The sequence below is a fragment of the Lathyrus oleraceus genome, chromosome 2, assembly GCF_024323335.1.
Source record: "Lathyrus oleraceus cultivar Zhongwan6 chromosome 2, CAAS_Psat_ZW6_1.0, whole genome shotgun sequence".
In the NCBI taxonomy this organism is placed as follows: Eukaryota; Viridiplantae; Streptophyta; class Magnoliopsida; order Fabales; family Fabaceae; genus Lathyrus; species Lathyrus oleraceus.
The window spans coordinates 112,701,689-112,707,688 of NC_066580.1; positions in this window are offsets into that span (position 1 = coordinate 112,701,689).

A 6,000-nucleotide genomic window follows, 5' to 3' on the forward strand; every position below is an offset into this window, starting at 1 on the left:
TAGCTCAACACAGTGTTAACCGGTTAACACCCTGGGTTAACCGGTTAACGCAAGACAGAAGCTGTTCCTGCGCTAACTCAAAGGCAGAATGCAAAATTCTCCGCATTTTCCGCCGTTGGAGGACTTCCGGACCTCCGAATCCGATTCCGTAAAAAGCTATACGGTCGGGAAATTACAACAGACTCAATTACCGATTAAATTTCAACTTCTAACACGGTTCATCCAACAAAATTTCAGCATTTACAATTCCCAATTAGGGTCAATCGACAGCTTATCACTACCCATGACATACTATCCCACAATACCCATTAATCGACGATAAACCCCCCTTACCTTAACAATCCGGCAAAATCTTTGAGCTTCAAGCTTTCGTTCTCCAACCTTTGCTCTTCAGCTCCTCTTCTCTGCCCTTTTCCCTTTTCACGATGCTTCTCTGTTTCACGTGAACGTTTTTCTTCCAAAAATGAGAACTTTTCCTTATTCCAACATATATATATTTTCCAATAATAATAATCCAAAATAATAATAATAAAATTTCTAATTATTCAATTAAATTAATAATTACATTATTAACTCAATTTAAATAATTATTTTATTATTATCGGGGTGTTACAACTCTCCCCCACTAAAAGAGTTTTCGTCCTCGAAAACATACCTCAAGCGAACAACTCCGGATAAGACTCCTTCATCTGACTCTCCAGTTCCCAAGTCACATTGCCACCTGCTGGTCCTCCCCAAGCTACCTTCACTAAGGCAATCTCTTTACCCCGCAACTGCTTCAGCTCTCGATCCTCAATCCTCATAGGTGATGTCTCAACAGTCAGGTTATCTCTCACCTGTACATCATCTATTTGGACAACATGCGACGGATCATGAATGTATCTCCTCAACTGAGACACATGAAAAACCTCATGCAAATTCGCAAGCGACGGCGGTAAAGCGATACGATAGGCTACCTCTCCTATCCTCTCCAAAATCTGATAAGGACCAATAAATCGAGGTGTCAACTTCTTCGACTTCAAGGCTCGACCAACACCAGTTATCGGAGTAACACGAAGAAACACATGATCTCCCTCTTGGAACTCAAGTGACTTCCTCCTCCTATCATGATAACTCTTCTGACGACTTTGAGCAATTCTCATCTTATCCTGAATCATCTTAATCTTTTCTGTAGTTTGCTGAACAATCTCCGGTCCAACCACAGCACTCTCACCGGACTCATACCAACATAAAGGCGTCCGACATCTCCTACCGTACAAAGCTTCAAACGGTGCCATACCAATACTTGAATGAAAACTATTGTTGTAGGTAAACTCAATCAACGGCAAATAACAATCCCAGGCACCTCCTTTTTCCAAAACACAAGCTCTCAAAAGATCCTCTAACGACTGAATCGTCCTCTCAGTCTGACCATCAGTCTGCGGATGATATGCAGAACTCAATCTCAGCTTAGTTCCCAAAGCCCTCTGCAAACCTTCCCAAAACTTCGAGGTAAATCTAGGATCTCTGTCCGAAACAATACTAGACGGAATACCATGCAAACTCACAATCTTCTCAATATACAACTCAGCTAGTCTCTCCAACGGATAATCCATTCTAATCGGAATGAAATGAGCCGATTTCGTCAATCTGTCCACGATCACCCAAATGGCTTCAAAATTCTTACTGGTCCTCGGCAAACCAGAAACAAAATCCATACTGATACTATCCCACTTCCACTCTGGAATAGCCAACGGTTGCATTAGCCCAGACGGCTTCTGATGCTCAATCTTCGACTTCTGACAAGTCAAACAGGAATACACAAAACTTGCAATTTCTCTTTTCATTCCCGGCCACCAAAATAACCTTTTCAAATCATGATACATCTTCGTAGCTCCAGGATGAATACTTAAGCCACTACGATGTCCTTCCTCCAGAATACTCTTCTTAAGCTCAGTAACATCCGGAATACACACCCGACTACCAAATTTCAAAACACCATTCTCATCAACTCTGAATTCACCACCTCGACCTTGATTCACTAAAGTCAACTTATCAACCAAAAGCATATCGGATTTCTGACCCTCTCTGATCTCCTCCAGAATACCACTCGTTAACTTCAACATTCCCAATTTAACACTATTGTGAGTACTCTCACACACCAAACTCAAGTCTCTAAACTGCTCAATCAAATCCAATTCCCTAACCATTAACATAGACATATGTAATGACTTCCGACTCAACGCATCAGCCACTACATTTGCTTTACCCGGATGGTAATTCAAACCAAAGTCATAATCCTTCAGAAACTCTAACCATCTTCTCTGTCTCATATTCAGCTCTTTCTGATCAAACAAATACTTTAAACTCTTATGGTCACTGAAAACCTCAAATCTCGACCCGTACAAATAATGCCTCCACAACTTCAGAACAAATACCACAGCTGCCAATTCTAAATCATGTGTCGGATAGTTCCTTTCATGAACCCTCAGCTGTCTCGAAACATAAGCTATAACCTGCTTATTCTGCATCAACACACCACCTAAACCCAACAATGAAGCATCGCAGTAAACCTCAAATAATTCCGACGAACTCGGTAATATCAGAATAGGAGCAGTAGTCAACCTTCTCTTTAACTCTTGGAAACCTTCTTCACATTTCGAGTCCCAAACAAACGCTTGCCCCTTTCTAGTCAACATTGTCAACGGTAACGCCAACTTAGAAAATCCCTCAATGAACTTCCTATAATAACCAGCCAAACCAAGGAAACTTCGAATTTCAGCAACCGACTTCGGAGCTTCCCACTTAGATACCGCTTCTATCTTAGAAGGATCAACAGCAACACCACCTCTGGAAATCACATGACCAAGAAAACTCACTTCTTCTAACCAAAATTCACACTTAGAGAGTTTAGCAAATAGCTTCTTTTCTCGTAGAACTTCTAAAACCACTCTCAAATGCTCGGCATGCTCTTCTTCAGATTTCGAATACACTAAAATGTCATCAATAAACACCACAACGAACTGATCTAGATACGGATGGAAAATTCTATTCATATACTCCATGAATACTCCAGGCGCATTAGTCACACCAAAAGGCATTACAGAATACTCATAATGTCCATACCTTGTTCTGAAAGCAGTCTTCTGAATATCTTCCGTTTTCACACGTATCTGATGATACCCAGATCTCAAATCTATCTTGCTGAACACACTTGCACCAACCAACTGATCCATCAAATCATCAATCCTCGGCAAAGGATACCGATTCTTGATCGTTACTTTATTCAGTTGCCTGTAGTCCACACACAACCTCATAGTACCTTCTTTCTTCTTAACCAATAACACTGGTGCACCCCACGGTGACACACTCGGACGAATAAACTTCTTATCCAACAGATCTTCCAACTGACTCTTCAATTCAGTTAACTCAACAGCAGACATACGGTAAGGAGCCATCGATATCGGTCTAGTACCAGGTACCAATTCAATCGAGAACTCAACTTCACGCTCTGGCGGTAACTCATTCACTTCTTCCGGAAACACATCAGGAAAATCACACACCACAGCTAGATCGCCAATCACCAGTTTATCTTTAGCCTCCAAAGTTGCTAACAGCATAAACACCTCTGCCCCATCAGCTACTTCCTCATTCACTTGCCTTGCTGATAGAAACAAACTCTTTCCCTCTTCAATCTCAGGAAATATCACAGTTTTATCAAAACAGTTGATAGAAACCCGGTTAAACACCAACCAGTTCATTCCCAAGATAACATCAATCTGCACTAATGGAAGACACACAAGGTCTATCCCAAAATCTCTACCAAAAATATTCAAAGGACAACTCAAACAAACCGAAGTAGTAGTCACTGAACCCTTCGCAGGAGTATCAATCACCATACTTCCAAGCATCTCAGATATCTCTAACTTAAGTCTCACAGCACAGTCCAAAGATATAAAAGAATAAGTAGCACCTGTGTCAATAATAGCTACAAGAGGAAAGCCATTAATATAACACGTACCTCGGATCAACCGATCGTCTGCAAAAGTCTCAGAACCTGATAAAGCAAAAACCTTGCCTCCTGACTGATTTTCTTTCTTCGGCTTAGGACACTGTGGACTGATATGACCCAACTCTCCACAGTTGAAACAAGTCACAGTCTTCAACCGGCAGTCTGCAGCCAAATGACCACCCTTGCCACACTTGAAACATTTCTTCTCATTACTGGTACACTCATGGATACGATGCCCAGCCTGACCACATCTGTAACACTTAGCAGGAGCACTAGAATCTCCCCCACTAGGCCTCTTCATCCCACTCTGCCTCTGAAAACCTTTGCCAGCTGCATACGGTTTTCCACGTTCAATCTGATTCTTGCCTTTCCTATCAACCCTCTGCTGATAGCTCTCAGCTCTGGCCTTGGAATCCTGTTCGAAAATCCTGCAACAGTCAACCAAATCAGAAAACACTCTAATCCTTTGATACCCAATAGCCTGCTTGATCTCGGGACGCAACCCGTTCTCAAACTTCACACACTTAGAAAATTCTCCAGCAGCCTCACTATAGGGAGTATAGTACTTTGACAGCTCTGTGAACTTCGCAGCATACTCAGTAACAGTCCTGTTACCCTGTTTCAATTCCAAGAATTCTATCTCTTTCTTTCCTCTGACATCCTCTGGAAAATACTTCCTCAGGAATCTCTCTCTGAACACAGCCCAAGAGATCTCAGCATTCCCAGCAGATTCCAACTCAGTGCGGGTAGCAACCCACCAATCATCAGCTTCCTCTGACAGCATGTGTGTACCGAACCTGACCTTCTGGTTATCAGCACACTCAGTTACTCTGAAGATCCTCTCGATCTCCTTCAACCACTTCTGAGCACCATCTGGATCGTATGCTCCCTTGAACATTGGAGGATTGTTCTTCTGGAACTCACTCAGTTGACGAGCAGCTCCCATTCCTACAACATTTGGATTCCCTCCAAGTACTCCAGCTAGCATACCCAGAGCCTCAGCAATCGCAGCATCATCTCTACCTCTTCCAGCCATCTCTATTCTGAAAACCCAACAAGCTAAAATAGTAAGTACTGATAGGGTTATACAACACCCATCCCGTACAGGGGAAACAGAATAACTACGACTCGACACGACCGACTATGCTCTGATACCACTAATGTAACACCCTTCTAAATACCCCAAAATATTTAATTAAAATAGCAGCATATCAATCAGAGTAATTATGCCCCGAAGGGTGTCACACAAAATACTCACACCATTCAACAATATAGAGGTCATGCTCTTTTATTAATTTAAAACTTAAGCAGTTGCATAAAACGCAGCGGATATAATTTCATCAATCATGTAAAACATTACATGGAAAATGGTTCTCAACCAACAATAAAACATTCGAAACAAGTTAAGACAACCCATCCCGATGTTACATCTATCAGAGCACGACCCACTACGGAGACTACACTAGACTCCATAGCACTAGCTTCTACTCAACTCACTGCTCGTTACCTGAAAAATAGTTGTAAGGGTGAGTTCCTCAATCAATATAATAAGCATTATAGAACAACATGTAATGCTAAGTAAATAACACATCAATTCACCCTAACCAGACTACGCATTCAGCAACGGCAATATCCATCCAACCATCATATTCAACATTAAAAATCTCAATCATATTCAACATTGACAACACAACACACAACACACATATGATACTGGAATACATCCATTCATATCATATGCCATACATTCATTATGCAATGAGACTCTTATGCATGCGGTACCGACTATGTTGTGAACATATAGTTCAACCTCACCGTCCAAATCCAGGCACGGCTACCAAGCTCACTAGTCCCACTCATTTGAGACATAGTGACTCACTCACTAATTCCTCACCATGGGAATTAGCTACCACCCCAAATGGGCCATGATATGCACGCTCCTCACCTAGCATGCAAACAACAACAACAACAATCAACATGTTTTACTCACTAATTCCTCACCATGGGAA